The sequence below is a fragment of the Nomascus leucogenys genome, chromosome 18 (assembly GCF_006542625.1).
Source record: "Nomascus leucogenys isolate Asia chromosome 18, Asia_NLE_v1, whole genome shotgun sequence".
In the NCBI taxonomy this organism is placed as follows: domain Eukaryota; kingdom Metazoa; phylum Chordata; class Mammalia; order Primates; family Hylobatidae; genus Nomascus; species Nomascus leucogenys.
In genome coordinates, this window is record NC_044398.1 from 53,175,533 (window position 1) to 53,198,343 (window position 22,811).

Consider the following 22,811-nt stretch of genomic DNA (forward strand, 5'->3'; position numbering starts at 1 on the left):
GGTTCTGCCAAAAAGCCACCTGTGCTTGCATGTGTATTGCAGCACTATTCATAATAGCAAAGACAGGGAATCAACCCAGGTGCCCATCAATGGTAGACTGGATAAAGAAAATGTGGTACGTATACACCATGGTATACTACAAAGCCATAAAAGAAAATGAAATCTTGTCCTTTGCAGCAACATGGATTCAGCTAGAAGCCATTATTATTATTATTATTATTTTATTGAGACAGGATCTCACTTTGTCACCCAGGCTGGAGTGAAGTGGCACAATGTCAGCTCACTGCAGCCTCAACCTCCTGGGTTCAAGCGATCCTCCCACCTCAGCCCCCCAAGTAGCTGGGACTATAGGCACACACCACCATGCCCGGCAAATTTTTTGTATTTTTTTGTAGAGATAGGATTTCCCCATGTTACCCACACTGGTCTCAAACTCCTGAGCTCAGGTAATCTGCCTGCCTTAGCCTCCCAACGTGCTGGGATTACAGGCATGAGCCACCACGACCAGAGGCCATTATCTTAAACTAATGCAGGAAAAGAAAACCAAATAACACATGTTCTCACTTATAAGTGGGACCTGAACACTAGGTACACATGGACAGAAGGCTGGGAACAACAGACACTGAGGACTCCTACAGGAGGAGGAAGAACAGGAGGCAAAGTGAACCACTGGGTATTGTGCTCAGTACCTGAGTAATGAAATCAATTGTACGCCAAACCTTAGCATCACGCAGTCTACCCAGGTGATAAGCCTGTACATGTACCCCTGAACCTAAAACAAAAGTGGAAATTATTAAAAACAAGGTATTTATTTACATATCAAAATTCAAATAAATTTTTTAAAAAAAGAACTTACATAGAGTTCAATAAATGGAGAAAGAAACTCCCCAGGAAACACATCTAGAAGTGTCCAAAACCAGAACTGCAAACACAGACTATTATTATCCTTGTTTTCATTTTTAAAAGTTCTAGTTAGGAAAGATGACGGTTCTAGTGTTTCAATTTACTAATAAAATCAGAAATGCCACTAAATACGGTCAATAGAAATGTGACGTCTCAAGGAGAACAGGTCATCTGAAGTCTGGAACGTCCACAGGCACAAAGGAGTGTTCGGAAAAAAAGTTTGGAGACAAACGAATTATCCAATGAACGAAAAGAAGAGGGGACAATCTAGACTTCGTTTTATTAATGACTTCAGGTAAAAAGCGTGCTATTAGGAGTCAGGGATGTAAGCTTCAAGTCTTGCTCTGGAAGTCATTCAATGTATGACCTTGAACAAGTAATTCAAGCCCCCTGTGTTTGTTTTTATTTCCACATCTATGAAATGAACTTTAGATTTGATCTTCTCTAAAATCCCCATTCCGCTCAAAATTTATATTGTCCTGAGAAACACTGGATTTTAAGTATAAATCTCAGGAAAATCCCTGTAGCATTTCAAAGACCTGTGAAGCTGCAACGCTCAAGGAAACCTTTGTCCTGGTCTTCTGACCTGATCTCCCAGGGCTGTGTCTTACAGTCTCTGTTCCAGGGGTTGGCAGTGGCAGAGTGGGCAAAACCTGGTGTCTCCAACATGATGAGTAAATGTCAGATGGAGAAAGCAGGGAATCCATAGATAAACACGGGAGGAAATGGCATGAGAGTCTAATCAGGCTTACAGGTATGAGCACTGCACCTGGCTTTCTTCTTCTAATTTTGAAAGAAATTAAAACATTATTGCAGGTCCCTAAAAACCACTGGGGCCTTGGGCACTGTGCCTCCTAAAGGAGATGCGGGCTCTGGGCTCTGACTTCCGCTTGTGCAAAGGCTCCATTTGGTGGTTGGTCGGAGGGGAGGGGATGTTTTCTCCTATACATTAAGGAAAGCCTGATCCCAGAAACAGTGAAACTCCTCATCTGCACTTTTAGGGAGCAGTGAGGGGTGAGACCATAAAACAACACAAACCCAAGTATTGTAACTCATATTCGCATGCTTCAACACATCCTTTGGTGATGCCTAAATAAAATGTACCTGTATGTACGATTACTCCAGTTAGTGACACATGAGCTGATAGGCACAGTCGAAGCCCGGTGCTATCATCCAGTCCTGGGTAAGTGCATTAAAGTCTCTGTCTGTTTCCTCATTTGTAAAATGAGATGATGAACATCTGTAATCCAGAGGGCTCTTCTGAGGACTAAATGGAGTAATATAAATAAAGAACTTAGCCCCATAGCTGGCATATGGTAAACACCGGGTAAATAAACGTTAGCTAAAAATTGTTCAGACCGCCATCATCACTATCATCGCTGCTACCCATGAAGACGACAGAGCAAAATGGTTTAATTTAGAACCAACGTGGATAATCCAAGAGGTCTCTTGCCACATTCGCATCATCTCAGATAAAGAGTTTAAGATCCAACTATAATTATCTGACTCTTATGTTTGGATAGATTCATAAGACAATCGGCTGATGATACAAAGAATAACACAATGTATGCAAACAATAAAGAACATAAAGAAAAACCCAGGCAACAGAGCTACTCTCTAAAGCAGCTATGGGAAAAAGAGAAAGTATTCTCTGTGGAAAACACTGCTGAGTATTATTCAAATGGGGGTGATCACGCCCCCAAAACAGAGTTGTCTAAACAAGGACTAGACACAATATTATGTGCGACCTTCACCCCTGCCAAGCACAGCTGAAGAGAAACCACTTATATCCCCAAAACTCAGCAACAAATTTTTCATCAGGCAAAATAGCAAAAGAGAGGAAAGTCGAAAACTGAGTTTGCCGTCATGTATTTGGAGCATTTGAATGCATGCATGCTTATCAGACTGAGAAACGCACTATGAAGGAAGTAATTCAAGAAATTGCAATCGAGTATTTGAGAAGGAAACCAAAGTTAAGAGGGCATGAATTCTACCATGGGAACTGCAAGAAAAACAAACAAACAAAAAAAAGTATTCATGTCCTGGTGGGGAACAGATAACCCCCGAGGAGATGAAAGAGACTCTTGCAGAGAAATGAGACTCACAGATAAGGCAAGGGAGATGGGCCCACGGAGCCAGGTCAGTAAATAGTGTAAGAAATCTAAGTGACAAGAAACATTCAAAGGGATGTACACACATCGCTGGGAGGCAGCCCTTTTCCCACAAGAAGGGAAGATGTAATCATCATGAGCTAAGGATTAGAAATGACTTCACCCCTACCCAGAATCACTTTTGCCTTGCCTGCCTTTTACACCTGAAACGGGAGACTGTTCTTGGTGGCGAACAAAAGAAATGGGATGGAAGGTATAACAGTTTTCACTCTGGGCAATTAGAATAAAGTTAGCTGGGGCTAAGACCTGGGGCTGGCAGATGCAGTCAAATGCTCTGTGCAGATGCTTATTTGAGAGAGAAAATGAGACTGTTTGACCCTAAGATGGGAGAGTCAGCGTATCTTAGCATGCAGACTGAGAAGGAGGCAGGACACCAGGTCTCACCCAGGGGGCTGGCTGCAGAGAAGCTGGGCAGAGTGGGCCCATGGGAAAGGGGAGTCCTACTCCAAGATCTTGGAGGGCTCAATGGGGTAGAGCCATGCCTGGAAAGAGGGGGCCTCAGCTAATGGTGCCCTTCCACCACTTGTCACCCCCACCCCAAATGGACAAGAAGACTGTCCCACGGGATTGGTGGGAAGGAGGAGGAGAGAGAGGTAACACCATTATATGTGCAAAGGCGTTCTCATTCTTTGCTGCAACCTCCCTTCAGCCCAGCTATCAAGAAGTTAGGTCACAGCCACCACCTGGTCCTGGTCCTCATTATTTTTCCCTGGACTGTTGCAATAACTTCCTTAGAGGTCTTCTTCTACATATGCCTAGCCCCTCGACTCATCCTACACCCCCAGTCTCTCTGCTGTACAGCTGCCACCAGAATGATCTTTCCAAAGCCCAAATCCGATCATGTCTATTTCCCTCTTAAAAATCTCCAGTGGTAGGCCGGGCGCGGTGGCTCACGCTTGTAATCCCAGCACTTTGGGAGGCCGAGGGGGGCGGATCACGAGGTCCGGAGATCGAGACCACGGTGAAACCCCGTCTCTACTAAAAATACAAAAAATTAGCCGGGTGTAGGGGCGGGCACCTGTAGTCCCAGCTACTCGGAGAGGCTGAGGCAGGAGAATGGCGTGAACCCAGGAGGTGGAGCTTGCAGTGAGCCGAGATCGCGCCACTGCACTCCAGCCTGGGCGACAGAACAAGACCCATCTCAAAAAAAAAAAAAAAAAAAATCTCCAGTGGTTTCCCATCACCTATGGCTGTCAGCAAACTATGACCCTATGGGCCAAATCTGGCCAGTGAACTAAGAATGGTTTTTACATGTCTAAAGGGTTGTAAAAAATTAAATTTAATTACAAAAAATTAGCCAGGCATGGTGGTGGCCGCCTGTAGTCCCAGCTACTCGGGAGGCTGAGGCAGGAGAATGGCGTGAACCTGGGAGGTGGAGCTTGCAGTGAGCTGAGATGGCACCACTGCACTCTAGCCTGGGTGACAGAGTGAGACTCTATCTCAAAAATAAAATTTTTAATTTAATTTAAAAAGAAATATGTGACCAGGCACAGTGGCTCACAACTATCATCTCAGCACTTTGGGAGGCTGAGGCAGGAGGATTACTTGAGACCAGGATTCAAGGCCAGACTGGGCAACATAGCAAGACCTCATCTCTATAAAAGAATAAATAAAATTAGCCTGGCAAGGGGGTATGCACCTGTGGTCCCAGCTATTTGGGAGGCTGAGGCAGGAGGATCACTAGAGCCCAGGAGTTCAAGTCTGCAGTGAGCTGTGATCCCACCACTGCACTGCAGCCTGGGCCACAGAAGAGACCCTGTCTCTAAATAAATAAGTAAATAACCGTATGTGACAGAGAGGTAGGTCACCTGCAAACCTTAAAATGTTTACTATTTGGCCCTTTTTAGAAAATTTGTCACCCCTATGATTTGGGTAGGGAGCAAAAACAAAATCTAAACATAAGAAGATATATGAGACCTTTTGTGATCTTGACCGCCTGCCTCTCAGCTTTCTGTCCTCATCCTTCCTGCTGGAATTTTACCCTCCGCAGCTATGGAACCACACATGGCTCCCAAAATATGTCAGGCATTCTCATTTCTCCTGCTGTCCTCTTCCTTTATCCTTGAATGCCAGGCTCCTCACAAACGTGAACTCATTAGTCAAGCATCAGATCACAGACTGCGTACTGCGTGAGTCTTGTCATTTATTTACTTAAGAGTCTGGCCTCTCAAGCCAGGACACTGGGTCCACCCCTCTCAATGGCAAGTGTCACTTGGTCTGCAAATGCCAGCTCAACTGGAAACTTCCTGGGAGCAGGCTGCAGCATCTTATCCTCCCTGAAGCCCAGCATGTGGCCTGAAACATTGTCAACGTGCAACAATAAATAAAGCAATCATTACCAAATTACAAAGAAATAATTGTTTAATAATAAGTAAACACATATTGCATTTGTTGCCAAAGGTGACTTCTGTATTAATCATCTGTATCGGTCTCTAAGTCTCTGTATCATCTGTACATCTGTAACAATCATCCGTATCAATCTGTAACAATCATCTATATCCATCTCTTTAGGTCTCAGTTTGCTCATCTTTAGGACAAATTTTAACCCAATGATTTTTAAGCCCTGAAGGTATATTATTCTATGAGAAGGAGAGTTTAAGATGGAATGCTAGCAGAAAATTTCTTGCCTATGTCTCCTCAAAGAATTTCAAGAAGCAGTACTGTCTCAGAGCTCAGGAGACAGTTGTCTTTGATTTCTGGTGAGTCTTTGCCAAGAGCTTTTTTTGAGAGCCTAAGCTAAGGTGCAGGGATAAGTTAGCAGAATCTCCTACAGAGGCCTGGCTGTGAAGGGCAAGTCAATGTTCAACTGGCCTGGTGCTGAAAAGCTAATCTGGGGATGAGCATTGAACCTGGTTTCTCTCCTGTCATTTGCATTCTCTCTTTTTCACACCGTAGGCAAGAGTCTGCCAATCAAAACTCTTGTGAAGGTTTGGTAAGAAGGAAGGTGGTAGCATGGCTTAGCTTTTTTATGGTAGATATTTATTCTATTTTAAAAGGAAAAAGGCCAGGAGTGGCATGTCACACCTGCAAACCGAGTGCTCTGGAAAGCTGAGAAGGGAGGATGGCTTGAGGCCAGGAGTTTGAGACCAGCTGGGACAACATAGCAAGACCCTGTTTCCAGGAAAAAAAAATTTAAAAATTTGCCAGGTGTGGTGGAATGCACCTGTAGTCCCAGCTACTCAGGAGGCTGAGGCAGAAGGATCACTTGAGCCTGGAAGTTGGAAGCTGCAATGAGCTATGATCATGCCACTGTTCCAGGCTGTGTGACAGAACCAGACCCTGTCTCAAAAACATAAAAAATAAATGACATAAAAGTAAAAACCAACATATAAATTCTTTTCCCATTCATAAACCCAGTCCACCTCAGAATCACTGTTTTTTGGTATTTTGTTTTGTTTTGTTTGAGATGGGGTCTCATTCTATCACCCAGGCTGGAGAGCAGTGGCACAATCTTAGCTCACTGCAACCTCTGCCTCCTGGGCTCAAGTGGTTCTCATTCCTCAACCTCCCAAGTAGCTGGGATTACAGGTGCACATAATCACTCCTGGCTAACTTTTTTTTTTTTGGTAGAGACACGGTTTTGCCATGTTTCCCAGGCTGGTCTCGAACTCCTGGGCTCAGGAGATCCACCTGCCTCATCTCCCAAAGTGCTGAGATTACAGGCATGAGCCACCATGCTTGACCAAAATCACTGTTACTGAGTTCCTGTGTCTCTTTCCAGAGATATTTTATGCATATAAGAACACATATTAGATATCTATCCTCCCCCCTGCCTTTTTTACACGAATGGTAGCATTCTATTCATGCTGTAATGTATTATGCTAGTGTAAAAGTAATTGCGATTTTTGCCATTGAAAGGAATGGCAAAACCGCAATTACTTTTGCACCAACCTCATACCTCGCTATGTTTGCCTAAAACTATATTCTAGAGTGATACACTGAAGGGTGGCCCCCTAAAGGTGTTCACATCCTAATTCCTGGATCCCATGAATCTTACGTGGGAAGAGGGACTTTGCAGTTGTGATTGAGTGAAGTATCAAGAGAAGGAGAGGTTATCCCGGATTATCCCGGATTATCTAGTGGCCCAATGTAATCACAAGGGTCCTTACAAAAGGGACTTGGAGAATGAGATATGATGATGGAAGCAGATGTCAGAGAACAAATCTTTGCTGCTGGCTTTGAAGACAGAGGAAGGAACTATGAGGAGGCAACCTTTAAAAGCAAGAAAAGACAAAGAAATGGATGCTTCCCTGTGATGGTTAATACTGAGTGTCAACTTGATTGGTTTGAAGGATGCAAAGTATTGTTCCTGGTTGTGTCTGTGAGAGTGTTGTCAAAGGAAATTAACATTTGAGTCAATGGACTGGGAGAGGCAGACCCACCCTCAATCTGGGTGGGCACCATGTAATCAGCTGCCAGCTCAGCCAGAATAAAAGCAGGCAGAAGAACGTGGAAAGACTAGACTGATTTATTAGTCTTCTGGCCTACATCTTTCTCCCATGCTGGAGGCTTTTTAGAAAGCATTTCTGGGTTTGATACTTATAGAGGTGACTTTGAAGTCTAAAAAAAAAGTCAACTAATTCACTTCTTGCATGATGATTAGAAAACTAAAGTTTGGGGAGGTCAAGTGATTCATTGAAGGTAATATACTTATTTAATAATAGAAATGATATTGTATACAGATATAGAGTTGCCTCGTAACCACCACAGGTTTGACCTGCAAGAGTCCTCTTATATGAGGATTTTCTTCCGCCTCTACCACCCCTGAGACAACAAAACCAACCCCTCCTCTTCCTCCCCAGCCTACTCATCACGAAGATGATGACGATAAAGACCTTTATGATCATCCACCTCCATTTAATGAATACTAAACATACATTCTCTTCCTCATGATTTTCTCAATACTATTTTCTTATCTCTAGCTTACTTTATTACACAAATACAGTATAGAATACATATAACATACAAAATATGTGTTAATTGACCATCTGTGTTACTGGTTAAGGCTTCCAGCCAACAGGAGGCTATTAGTCATTAAGTTTTGAGGGAGTCAAAAGTTACATGTGCCAGGTGCAGTGGCTCATGCCTGTAATCCCAGCACTTTGGGAGGCCAAGGCTGGTGGATCACCTGAGGTCAGGAGTTTGAGACCATCCTGGCAAACATGGCAAAACCCCATATCTACTAAAAATACAAAAATTAGCCAGGCGTGGTGGAAGGCGCTTGTAATCCCAGCTACACGGGAGGCTGAGGCAGGAGAATTGCTTGAACCTGGGAGGCGGAGGTTGCAGTGAGCCAAGGTGGCACCACTGCATTCCAGCCTAGGCAACAAGAGTGAGACTCCATCTCAAAAAAAAAAAAAAAATTACATGTAGGCCGGATGCAGTGGCTCACATCTGTAATCCCAGCACTTTGGGAGGCCAAGGTGGGAAAATTGCTTTAGGTCAGGAGTTCGACACCAGCCTGGCCAACATGGCGAAACCCCGTCTCTACTAAAAGTACAAAAGTTTGGCGGACATGGTAGCTCAAGCCTGTAATCCAAGCTACTCGGGAGGCTGAGGCACAAGAATCGTGAATTCCTTGAACCCGGGAGGCAGAAGTTGCAGTGAGCCAAGATCACACCACTGCACTCTAGCCTGGGTGCCAGGGCGAGACTTGGTCTCAAAAAAAAAAAGTTATATGCAGATTTTCATGTGCACAGGAGTTCAGCACCCTTAGTCCCTGCATTGTTTAAGGATCAACTGTGTGTGTGTGTGTGTGTGTGTGTATATATGTGTATATATATACACACATACATATATACATATACGTATATATGCATATATACACTATGTATATGTGTATATATACATACATGTTTGTCTTCTTTTTACTTCAATCGTGTGTGTGTGTGTGTGTGTATGCTCAAATGATTCCTAAGCCATACCAGGCTGCCTTTCAGGAGGAGCTATGGATGAGTTTTCTCTAATATGCCTATTGGTAAAACTTTACTAAGGTATTAGGTCTCTCTCTCTGAGGATCTTAATTTAAACGAAACACGAACAATTTAAATGAGTGATGCTTTTTTGTAAACTCATGAAATATCGACATCCCTGGTTATCCATTCTGCTGATGGAGATGTCAGTGAGAATAACTAAGAGCAAATGTTTCAAAGGACAGGCAATCACTTTGGTTGGACATGAGGAAAGATGGCCAATCTCAGGCTCAGGGAGGGATCATGCAGATCTACCTAGAAACAGGTAGGGCTCACCTGCAGTCATTGCTTGTGAAAATTACATACAATTAAGAAGTTGACACTGAAGTGCTTTTGTGGTTTTTATTCTAATCACCCCAGTCCTGCATCTACAAAAATGTCTAAAATCAAAGTTAATTTGCACAGCACAGAGAAGACAAAATGAACCCAAACTTTACAGTATTATTTTATGAAGACCACTCTAAGAAACAAGGTCTCCAGTAATCCTGTCTGGCTGTTAAGGCAATTAACTGGGAGTGGGGTGCTGGAGAGGGAGGCTGAAAACCAGATTATCTCCCAGGGAGAACGAGAAGTCACAGACATTTTTCATAAATCTTTTCTTCTGGCAATTTAAAAACCAGGAAGAGATAAATGAGTGACAGATCCAACCGTGCCTGTCTTTGCCATGACGAATCCATGGCTACCATCCCTCTAATCAGCAGGAAGTAGTCTCCTTTTTCTTTTAATGAGGTCACAATCATTAGTCACTCCAGTATTATCATCTGATGTCATTATGATTGTGTTTCAGGCAGAGATTGGGTGTGGCAGGGTCTCACTTTGCATCAAATATACAACCACCAGTGCTTTTGGGGGTGAACATGTTTGAACTCAACTCCAAATTCCAGCTTTCAGATGGGCAGGAGCTCCTCCATCCCATAGTACAGGAAACAGTTTTCTTCGTTGTGCACACAGTCACAAGGAAGTAGATGGATCCATCATCATGTTCTCACTGGGCGCAGTGGGACACTCCTTAGTCCTAGCTACTTGGAAGCCTGAAGCAGGAGGATGGCTTGAACCCAGGAGTTCGAGGCTGCAGTGAGCTGAGATCATGCCACTGTACTCCAGCCTTGGTAACAGAGTAAGACCCTGTCTCAAAAAAAAAAAAAAAAAAAAAAAAGACTGCTCTTCTCACTTGTTCCCTGCTGACCCTCAGGAAAAACTCCTGTTTAACCACAGTCTAAGTGATGAATACCTGCCCTCCCCAAGATCCAGGACCCGAAGCCAAGTTTCCCTGCACATCTCACTCCCTGGCCACAAATGTGCTCTGTCTCAGCCTTGTTGCCTTGAGAGGAAAAGATGAGGAAAATTCCTGTTCTGTCCAGCTCATCCCCTCTGATGACTTCAAGGTCAGAAGGTTTTCCATCCTGCATACAGAGTGCACTGAATCTGTTGACAGAGTTGTCAAAGTTAGCAGGTTTTTTAGCAGTCTCCCCATCAGTCACAATTATTGAACTTTAGCATTTTCAGTGCCACTTGCAAAATCAAAAACAGTACAACATGCATACTTGAAAAACAGAGTTTGCTCTTCAAAGAGCTACTTGTCTGCATTGTTTTCAACAGTGACTTATTCCTCAACTTCTAGTTAAATTTAACTCATGCTGTGTTAATTTCACCTTCATACCTTTTTTTTTTTTTTTTTTTTTTTAGAGTCTTGCTTTGTCACCCAGGCTGGAGGTGCAGTAACATGATCACGGTTCACTGCAGCCTTGACCTCTCGGGCTCAAGTGATCCTCCCGCCTCAGTCTCTGGAGTAGCTAAGACTACAGGTATGCACCACCACACCTGGCTAATTTTTGTATTTTTTGTACAGACAGGGTTTTACTTTGTGGCTCAGGCTGCTCTCCAACTCCTGGGTTCAATGGATCCTCCCATCTTGGCCTCCAAAAGTGCTAGGATTACTCCCAAAGTGAGCCACTGTGACTGGCCTCATCCTCATACCTTTTTAAAGCATGTTTTCTACTATGTGAGGGTAGTAGGAAAGTGGGGGGCACTTTCCATCCATTCCCAAGCAATCCCACCTGATCATCAAGTGATCCTTGAATCTTCTATACTATTTGTGAATAATCTAATACAAATTTCCTATACAGTGTAGCTACACCCTGCCTGGCACTTCATGTCACTATTTCATGAAGGGCTATGTTATCTGAAATTAGAGTATAAATTTCTTGAGAACAAAATATTCATTTTTCACCTCTTTCACATGCGTGTGTCCCTGCTCATCCATAACTGCCTCCTATCAATTATCACGTTCCCTCTGTGCTGAGGGATAACAGCACAAAGTGAAAATGTGCTGAATTGAATTGATAAGCCGAGGCCTTGGAAAAGAGAGGCAAACCCAGATGTCATCTGTGAAAATTTCCACATTCCTTTTTAAACTTGAAATTACTCCAAATGAGAGCAATAAACATAAAAGTGCTCCTATAACCTTCTCTCTGCATCCATTTCAATTTGTACTTCATTCCTAGGAACGTTTTTTTTCTTTTTTCAATAGAGTTGTCCAGGCTGGAGTGGGCTGGCATGATCATGGCTCTTTGCAGCCTCAACCCTTCCTGGGCTAAGGTGATCCTCCCACCTCAGCCTCTGGAGTAGGTGGGACTTCAGGTGCAGGCCACCACACCCAGCTAATATTTGTACTTTTCGTAGAGATTGGCCACATTGCCCAGGCTTGTCTTGATCTCCTGGGCTCAAGTGATCCACCCGCCTGGCCTCCAAAAGTGCTGGGATTATAGGCATAAGCCACTGCACCAGGTGAGAAACATGATTTAAAGCTAGCTAGCTAGTTATTTTTCTCTGCTGGATTTTTATTTTCTCTGCAAGAATGAGATCTAGAAGAAATGATTAGAATCTTATTTTCCCAGCAGCTGACATTCTAGCCCAGCCTCTCAGACCTGATGAGCCATTAGAAAAGTATGGTTTCATCATAATCACAGCAAACACTCATTGACTTCTATGTGCTAGACACTGTATTAAGTGTATTAATTGCATCTCATCTAATCTTCACAATAATTGAAAAAGACAGGAACTACAATAACTCTCATGTCATAGGTTGAACAAACCACAGGCATAACAATTGAGTAACTTGCCCAAGCTCATACAGCCTGTAGTGGGTGAAGCCAAATTCAAACCAGCTTTGTTTACCTCTTGCTACTCAAAGTGTGGTCCCTAGACCAGCAGCATTGGCACCACCTGGGGACTTGTTAAAAATGCAAAATACCCAGTCCCACCCCAGATTTACTGAATCAGAATCCCTGAAATTGGGGCCCAGCAATCTGTAGTTTGAAAAGGTCTTCAGAGGCTGGGCAACACTTTGGGAGGCTGAGGCAGGTGGATTGCTTGAGGCCAGGAGTTTGAGACCAGCCTGGGCAACATAGCAAGACCCCATCTTATACGGTTTGGCTCTGTGTTGCCACTCAAATCTCATGTTGAATTGTAATCCCCAGTGTTGGAGGTGGGACCTGGTGGGAGGTGTTTGGATTATGGGGGTAGAATTCTCATGAATGGTATAGCACCATCCCCTCTGTGCTCTTTTCATGACAGTGAGTGAGTTATCCTGGGATCTGGTTGTTTAAAAGCGTGTAGCACCTGCCTCTCTTCCTCCTGCTTCAGCCTTGTAAGATGTGCTTGCTTCCCTTCGCCTTCTGTCATGATCACAAGTTTCCTGAGGCCTCCCCAGCCGTGCTTGCTACAGAGCCTGTGCAACTGTGAACCAGTTAAACCTCTTTTCTTTATAAATTACCCAGTCTTCGGTATTTCTTTATAACAGTGAAATAACAGCTAATACACCATCTCTATAAAAAACAGAAATAAAAATATTAGCCATGCCTGGTGGCTGGGAGGTCAAGAGTGCAGTGAGCCGTGATCATGCTACTGCACTCCAGCCTGGGTGACAAAGCGAGACCCTGTCTCAAAGAAAAAGTTCATGTTTTAATTATCAGGAGCTCTTCTTGTTCTCTGACTGTTCTTGGGTCACAACTTGTTCTCATTTTAGGAATGTAATGTCATCCATATCATCCTAAATTGTTCTGAGAACTCTAAAAAAGGGGGTTTTTTAAAGTTATTTTTAGTTCCCTGAGTTATATCTATTTTCTTCAGAATCTGTTGTTCTATTTGTTCATATTAATCCTTCCCTTTTCTGAAATTGGCATAGTCAAATATCTAGTGTTATATCTGTATCAGTCCCTCTCACACTGCTGTAAAGAGCTACCTGAGACTGGGTAATTTATGAAGAAAAGAGGTTTGACTCTCAGTTCTGCAGGCTGTACTCGGAAGCATGACTGGGAGGCCTCAGGAAACTTACAGTCGTGGCAGACGGCGAAGGGGAAGCCAGCACCTTCTTCACACACAGCAGAAGAGAAACAGCGTGAAGGGGAAAGTGCCACACACTTTTAAAACCACCAGATCTCATGAGCACTCACTAACTATCACAAGAACAGCAAGGGGGAAATCTGCCCCCATGATCCAATCACCTCCCACCAAGTCCCTCCCCTATAATCCCCAGGGATTACAATTCAACAAGAGATTTGGGACAGCCAAACAGAGCCAAACCATGTCAATATCTATGGCTCAAGGACAAAGCTGATTAGTACAGATAGCATGGGTTTCTCGGGACTCTTTCTTAAGTGAGGGAGTTCTGTGCATACACTCGGTAAGTGAGTGGGAGTACTGTCAGGCAGCCTTCCCTATTGTATAGACCAGGCAACCTAGAGATCCCCAAGATTGTTAGGGAATAAAGAACTTTGGCGTAGTTCACACCTGAGCAAAGCTGCCTTGCTTAGCCTTTGTTCCTCAGGCCCAGGGTTACCTCCAGCTTTTTTCTTTAGGCCCAGCACCTATATCCCCTTACTCTAAAGGGTTAGGGTCCTTTAGAGATTATTTGGTTTTACCCACTTGCCATAATTTGCCCATGTTTGCTTTGAAATTGCACAGTGGACTAGAGAAGGAAGAGAGGAGAACGAAAAGCTCTAGTTGAAGAAGGGGGTTCCAAAGTCCTGAATTCAGAACTTTAAATAAACACTCTAATGGGTGCCCTCTGACCCATCCCTGTCCTTTGTGTTGGATGACTCTGAGCTTGGAGCTTCTCCAGCCCTCTCTTATCTCCAGAATCTCCTCCTCTGTTTTTACTTTTGTTTGCTTTTCATATTTGTCCATCTGCTTTCTTTCTACCAGCATGTATTTCACGCTCTGTGATTCCTTTATTGATGTCCAGCACTGTGGTTTCATTGGATAGATTAATAGACAGACAGACAACAGATGGGTAATAGTTTCAGTCATTTCAGTGGGACCCTGAGAAAGCATGACGGTTGATATGTATGCTCACTCTCCCTTCTTGAACAAGAAGATACTCAGCAAAGATTGTGGCATATAGAATTTTTCATTTTAGAAATCATCTTTACCTTTTCCTCCTCCCACCCTATCAAATTATATGTTCAGAAAATTATCAGATAAATACATATATAATAAATACATTACCTAGTAAATACTTATTTTATTTTATTTATTAATATTTATTTATTTTGAGATAGGATCTGTGTCACCCAGGCTGGGTTGCAGTGGCATGATCCTAGCTCACTGCAGCCTCTAACTCCTAGGTTCAAATAATCGTCCCACCTCATCCTCCTGGGTAGCACTACAGGCACACACCACCATGCCGGGTGTATTTGTCTGTTCTCACACTGCTAATAAAGACATACCTGAGACTGGGTAATTTATAATGAAAAAGAGGTTTAATGGGCTCACGGTTCCGTGTGACTAGGGAGGTCTCACAGTCATGGCAGAAGGCAAAGGAGGAGCAAAGTCACATCTTACATAGCGGCAGGCAAGAGAGGGAGCATGTGTAGGGGAACTCTCCTTTATAAAACCATCAGATCTCGTGAGACTTATTCACTATCACGAGAGCAATCTGGGAAGACCTGCCCCCATGATTCAATTACCTCCCACCGGGTCCCTCCCATGACACATGGGAATTATGGTAGCTGCAATTTGAGATTTGGGTGGGGGCACAGTCAAACCATATCACCTGGGTAATTTTTTAAAAAATTTTTTAGAAACAAGGGTCTCACTATGTTGACCATGCTGGTCTTGAACTTCTGGCCTCAGGTGTTCCTCCTATCTCAGCCTCCCAAAGTGCTGGGATTACAGACATAAGCCACCATGCCTGGCCTTAGTACTTCTTTAAGTATATACATACGGACACACATGAACATAATAGGAAATGTTAGAAGCCAACTTGTAGTAGAAACAAAAGCCTAGCTTAAAAAAATTACCATTTGAGAATTTCAGGTATCATGAAAGTACAAACATTCAAATATTTTATGGACATTTTCCTTTTATGGGGAATTTTATTGCATGAGGTCAATTAAGGTTGAATCTGAACATCTCTGAACCCTAATACATCTACCAATCAGATGAACTAATAACTTTCTGGTGATATTTGGTGACCAGCTGAGAAAGCAATGTGGTATTTTAAGAAAGGTGATAGACCAAACCAAACTAACCACATCAGGGTAATTCTATACATCTCATTTTTCAAAATGTAGGAATCTGTAGGAATCTCTGAAAGTAGGAATCTCTGAAAGTTTATAGAAAGGAAGTATTGATAAATCTATGTGTATTTCAAAGAAACTTCTAAATCAAACATTTTGCCTCGTCATAAATACTTTGTCCAGATGAAAAAAAAAAAAAGCAGAACGAGAACACGTAGTTAAAATTGGAAAAGACAAACGTGGGTAACACATGTAAACAAACAATCTAGGGTAATGACTAAAAGAAACATCATGTTTGGATTTTCAACTCTCACTATTATTCTAAACATTTAAGGCCAGGCACGGTGGCTCATGCCTGTAATCCTAGCACTTTGGGAGGCCGAGGCGGGTGGATCACCTGAGGTCAGGAGTTCAAGACCAGCCTGGCCAACATGGTGAAACCCCATCTCTACTAAAAATACAAAAATTATCTGGGCATGGTGGTGGGCGCATGTAATCCCAACTACTCGGGAGGCTGAGGCAGGAGAATCGCTTGAATGCAGGAGGCAGAGGTTGCAGTGAACCAAGATCGCACCATTGCACTCCAGCCTGGGCAACAAGAGTGAAACTCCATCTCAAAAAAAAAAAAAAAATTTTTTTTAAAACCAGATAGGCTAACAGTAATTAGTTGAATTTCTATAAAGTCATTCATTACTCAAAATATCCAATTCATTTCATTGTAACAGATGTGTATTAGAATGCGTGAGTATACATTATTATAAATGGCAATTGTAGAAAGATCATGGTATAGGAATCTTTTTAAAAGCTGGCATTTGGGCTGGGCGTAGTAGCTCACACCTGTCATCCCAGCGCTTTGGAAGGCAGAGGCAGGAGGATTGCTTGAGGCCAGAAGTTCAACACCAGCCTGGGCAACATAGCGAGACCTCCATCTCTACAAAATTTTAAAAATTAGCCAGGTGCCATGGCATCTGCCTGTAGTTCCAGCTACTCAAGAGGCTGAGGCAAGAGAATCACTTGAGCCCAGGAGTTCAATGCTACAGTGAACTATGGTCTTACCACTGCACTCCAGCCTGAGAGAGGGAGACTGTCTCTAAGAAAATAAAAATAAGGCCTGGCGCGGTGGCTTACACCTGTAATCCCAGCACTTTGGGAGGACGAGGTGGGCGGATCATGAGGTCAGGAGTTAGAGACCGTCCTGGCTAACACACGATGAAACCCCATCTCTACTAAAAATACAAAAAAATTAGCCGGGCGTGGTGGCGGGAGCCTGTAGTCCCAGCTTCTCAGGAGGCTGAGGCAGGAGAATCACTTGAACCCAGGAGGCAGAACTTGCAGTGAGCCGAGATGGTCCACCGCACTCCAGCCTGGGCGACAGAGCGAGACTCCATCTCAAAAAAGAATAGAATAGAATAGAATAGAATAGAATAGAATAGAATAGAATAGAATAGAATAGAATAATAAAATAAAATAAAATTAAATTAAAATAAAATAAAATTAAAAGTTGGCATTTGGTGCTCTTCACTTTGCAAATAAGTAGACAGAAAAAAATTTCTCAGCTCCCAAAGTTAACTTGTACTCCAAATCCTTTTGACTTTGAAGCTGCTTGTCTCTCTTTTTCAAGCATGTGTGTGTACATGTGTGCATGTGTGTATATATATATAGATGCACATGCGTGTACACACATAGCCCTTGCTTTTCATCTCAACGGTTGGATGGATGAGGCCTATGGCCAGATTCAGCCATGCCCTACAGTTATCAAGCATGACAGAGCTGGAAGAAAAACATCTGGTCCAAGGTTGCCGTTTGCCTTTGTAGCAGAGAATTTTCTTTGATCTCCAGCTGGAGTTCTCTATTGAGTCTAGCAGGTTAATTAGTTGATAGGCCATTCCCACTAGTAGCCCTACCAGCTGACTATCTAGGATAGAAATAAGTTCTATTTATCAATCCTTCCCTTCCCCTTCTACTTTAGGGAGATCCTTTTTTCCTCTTGAAATAACCTAATTATTAAACCACTTCAGTCACTTCTGTGGTTAATGATTTCCCTCCTTCTTCGGTTCCGCTCTCCTGCTGAAACCTCTTGGTGGGTTTTAAACACACCACTCCATGGCGACTGTTTCATTTTCTACTACAATTAAGGTTGGGGACAGCTTGCAGTACCAATATAAAAACCAACAGCTTGTCCAGGTTTTACTAGTTCCCTTGGGGAACTGAAACAATAATTTTTGTATCTATGTCTCCAAAAATTCAGAAGAGTGGCATAACAATTACATTTTCACCTGGATTTCATTCTAGGAAGCTCGGTTCATTTTCCTTATATTATAAAGATCAGTTCCAGGAATTTAAACAAACATAAGAATTTTTTTATCCCGTTTACAATGATGTTGCTATCAGTGCCATTTAGAAAAGAATAATTATATGTCAGGGAATCAAACTGTCTTATTTTGGGACTGGCATGTAGAATTCCAATTAGTTTTAATAATTTTAGTGGGGTCAAGACATTTTGTCTGAACTCGGTGTTTCACCTGAACACAAAACCATTATTTTTTATTATATTTACCTATCAAAAGAGTGCTCTGAATTAGTTCTTTTTGGAAAAAAAAAACAGGATTAGCTAAATGACTGGATGTTTTAGACACTCCAGTTAGACCAGCTATGCACAGAGGACAGTCAAGGACAACTTAATTCTCCAGTGAGGTGGAGTTTGATGCCCTGTTCAGTGCGTTTTACAGCAAGAGACGCTAGTCCGGTTTCTATGCTGGGACCGAGTCAAACTGTGCAGTACCAACGCTAGCTCTGCCCAAAGTACTCCCCTGGAAATGAAACACGGCGGCTGTCTTCCAGCACGCAGGGCATCCCAGGCTGTTACAAGTACTTCATCCACATAAAATTGCAAAGGGAATTTTAGAAGTCAGAATGTAATTATCCCCTTTGGAGTTTGGCAGTGGAACAGGAGGATTAAACAGAGCTGTCCTTTGTCCCCAAAATAAAAGATGCCAGCGGCTCCACAATAGACACAACCAAGGCATGAGGAAGGAGCCTGGAGTCTTGTTTGTTTTGGTGTCCGCTTTCTCACCTCTGTAGATCACGAATTCCATGTTCTCAAAAATCAGAGCAGGCCTCAAGGTGACCCCTTTTATGGCATCTTACTCCCACTTTCAGTGCTGTTTAGAAGAAGCTAGATATAAACATTCAATAAAGTCCCTGTGAGCTACTGCCCTTGTGGCTCAGTAAAAATGAAGAGCTACTTAAAATACAAGTCTCCAAGCTTTGCCTCGCAGAGAGCTAGAACAACCCCAGGATACCCTGGGCTTTGATGCAGAACCTTCCAAAGACCACGTTAGATGGTAACTACCAGTATAACTATTCTCAAAAACTCCAGTGTCTTATATCTCATTTCCATAAACTTTATAATAAAACACTTGTAATTAGGCTGGTAGGAAATGAACCACTGAGTATAAGTCTTGAGAGGCTCACCACTAGGTACCTTCAGAGAATTACTGAATGTAAGTTAGCTGCTTGATTTATGCCACATATATCCACAAGAACAGCAAAGCTAGGACAAAGCGGAAGTTGCTGTACAGCCTTACGATCTACGCTTTCTCTCATTCCTTTGTTCAAAGCATCCTTGACATGACTCTCCACTTTCTACTTCCTGTTGACTCTCTGAGAAGGTCACTATCCTAAATGACTTATCCCGGGATCTGACACTCACTCCTTCTAACATCTTTTGACAGGATCCAAGTAGAACTCCAGCAATACATTCCCAAGGCCCATGGCCCTGACTCAAGGCAGGCTGATGAAAGCTAAGATGCAGCATTCTAGAAACCCTGAGCTCAACTCTAGCCAATGCTGACATCCTGACTTTCAAACCCATCCATTTCCAAAAGGAAAAAACTTTACAAGCTTTCCAATCATGATAAGTTCTGAGCCACCTAATACTGATGTTTTGTAGTTGATTGGGTGAAATAGAAGTCAAAGCTAGACTCAAGCTCTCTAAGGTGACATACTTTAGTGTTTGCTCAAGATGACAAATATCCTCTTGAGGGTAGAACCAGTGAACCTCTCTTTCCCAAGAGCCACAATTCATCAAGCAGCCCAGGTCAAATTTTACAATGTGCAAACTAGCTAGAGAATAGACATTACCTAGAAGTCAGCACACTTCCTACTCATGCAATTTTGTTACCTTCAGTAAAAAATGTCTTGGGTCACTTTCATACAAGAAGAATAGAAATGAGTTCTTTGATGACTGTAAGTTAGCCCTAAGGTCTTGCTTTCTGGTCTTTTTCTCATCTCTTGGGAATATTTCTGTCCCATTTTGATTCTTTTTTTCCTAGCAAAAACTTTGAATTTTTGGCCAGGCACGGTGGCTCACACCTCTAATCCCAGCACTTTGGGAGGCCGAGGAGGGCAGATCATGAGGTCAGCAGATTGAGACCATCCTGGCTAACATGGTGAAATCCTGTCTCTACTAAAAATACAAAAAATTACCCAGGTATGGTGCCACACGCCTATAGTTCCAGCTACTCGGGAGGCTGAGGCAGGAGAATCGCTTGAACCTGGGAGCCAGAGGTTGCAGTGAGCTGAGATTATGCCACTACACTCTAGCCTGGGTGACAGAGCAAGACTCTGTCTCAAAAAAAAAAAAAAAAAAAAACTTTGAATTTTTTTAATCCAGAAAATGAAGTGCCAATAATAGCAGCAAATAGGATGTTTCCTTTGTGACAGTCCCAAATCTGTTTTGACTCCTGCAATAGACTGAATGTGTCCCCCAAAAACTCATATGTTAGAACCTAACCCCCAATGTGATGCTATTTGGACGTGGGGTCTTTGGAGGTCATTGGGTCATGAGGGTGGAGCCATCATAAATGGATTTCCATCCTTATAAAAGGGACCCCAGAGAAGCTCTTCACCCCTTCCACTTGTGAGGACACAGCAAGGAGATGAACATCCATGAAACAGGAAATAGCCCATCACTAGACACCACATATCTGAGTGCTGTGATCTGGGATTCCCAGCCACCAGATCCATAAGAAATAAATTTTTGTTGTGTGTAAGCCATGAGTCCATGGTCATTTGTTATAGCAGCCGGAATGGACTAAGACAAGTCCAATATCCAAGATATCTCACTCCCTCTCAATTAATTACCTGTTATTAGGAGATTTTACTGCTTCCCATACACAGGGACAAAAGCAAGGTTCCAAAAGTTTTAAACAACTTACTAGAGTCACAAAGTGAATGTGAAACAGCTATAGCCATGTGTTCTTTGTTCTGTAAAGTCATGATCACATGGAGCTCTTTAGGGAGACTGAGGGCAGGGCAGAAAGGATGATGAGAGCATCCCCCTCTGATGCAACAAGAGAAGCCCACAGCTCTAGCCCTCCCACTTTATGCCCTGAAGTCCCATCTCCACTCTCATTCCATTACCTCTGGGAGTCCACCTCTAGTCAAGTCTGGGCTTCTGAACAACCATTTTCATTTCCTGTGTCTTGGGAACATTCTCCGTGTTGCTTATTTCTTGCAGACTTCACTGGATACTCTCAGCGTGTTGAGTTTCATCACATATGTACCCGGCTGAGCGACCCATTTAGCAAAACTCCCTTGGTTTATGGATCTGGAAAGCCCTCTGTGAAACCAGCCTACCATGAGTGGGACTCCTACTTTCTGCCCTGGCCAAAACCAAGCTCCCTTCCTCTTGGCAGCCATAGAAACATGGGTGTTTTTTTCACCCAAAGTTTGCAATGGGTTAACTTTCTTTTTCAGACTTGCTCCAAATACTTGTCTGGTCTCTGGGCAGGACTTGTGATTTGATGGCATGTAATCTAAGTAAATACATTCAACTCTAATTTATGGGTGAAGAGGGAGACTCAGAATTTAAAACAAGGCATTAAAAAAAATAGAGGCTTCCCAATATGCATTCCCCAGGGTTTTGCTCTGACTGCCTCTGTTTTCCACGTTTCTACAGGCCAACTCCTGCTGGCCCTGAATAGACCTCCCATGGAACACAAGCATCAGGACGTTAATCTAAGATTAAAACACGCCTCCACACTGGCCAACTCATAGGCTACTCCCAACAGCACTGTTATTTATTGATTGATTGATAGGGTGCTGCTCCACCACCCAGGCTGGAAGGCAGTGGCACCATCACAAGTCACTGCAGCCTCAACCTCCCAGGCTCAAAGGACCCTCCAGCCTCAGCCTCCCAAGTAGCTGGAACCACAGGCACGCACCACCACGTCCAGCTAATTTTTGGATTTTTTGTAGAGATTAGGTTTCATCATGTTGCCCAGGCTCCAAAAGTAAATACTTTTAGAAGTAGGTGGTATCACTCGGCAAACAAGTTTCAAAGGATTAAATATTTTGCCTTCGAGGCCCTATATCCTGATGCTCTCAGATTCAAGAGAAACTTATAAATTATTTTCTTTTTTTTTTTCTTTTTTTGAGACAGAGTCTTGCTTTATCACTCAGGCTGGAGTGCAGTGGTGCGATCTCAGCTCACTGCAAATTCTGCCTCCTGGGTTCAAATGATTCTCATGCCTCAGCCTCCTGAGTAGCTGGGACTACAGGGATGCACCACCACACCAGCTAATTTTTGTATTTTTAGTAGAGACAGGGTTTCTCCATGTTGGCCAGGCTGGTCTCAAGCTCCTGACCTCAAGTGATCCACCGCCTTGGCCTCCCAAAGTGCTGGGATTACAGGCGTGAGCCACCGCACGTAGCCATATAAATTAATTTATAATACTTTATTTTATACACATCAAGTATTTAGCCTGAGCCCATAACCTATGGAAAAGCATGGGGCTTCCAAGAAAATATGAACTTCTAGTCTCAACCATGATGCTAACTATGGGGGTTTCCTTGGAAACGTGACATATCAATCTGGACCTCACTTTACTTATCTGCAAAGGTAGCCCTTCAACAGGATCATGTCCCAGGTGCCTAAACCCTTAGGAAAATTGAATGGCTGTGTGTCAGCTGTGACATTTGCCAACCCGTGCCCCATGCAAAGTTATGTCTCAGGCTCCACTGGAAAGGCACAGGCAGAACATAAACAAGAATGCCAGCGAGTCTTCACATAGCCACTTCATTTCTCCTCTCCATCATGAGATTGTGACAACCCTTTTGTAACAACAGCACCAACCCCAGAAACAGCAGGAAATCGAGAATGCTGGTCCTTAAATAAAAACATCCACATATAAAAGCCTGCCTTGGAAAAATTAAGGTAAACATCTTTTGGACTTGTTGCT

At 43.1% G+C, this 22,811-nt stretch overlaps 1 long non-coding RNA gene across 1 annotated transcript in view; it reads right to left on the reverse strand.

The window, feature by feature from the left end:
- The window catches only part of LOC101176407, a 67,506-nt gene that overhangs the window by 21,681 nt on the left and 23,014 nt on the right, over positions 1 to 22,811 (reverse strand). The window lies entirely within an intron of this gene.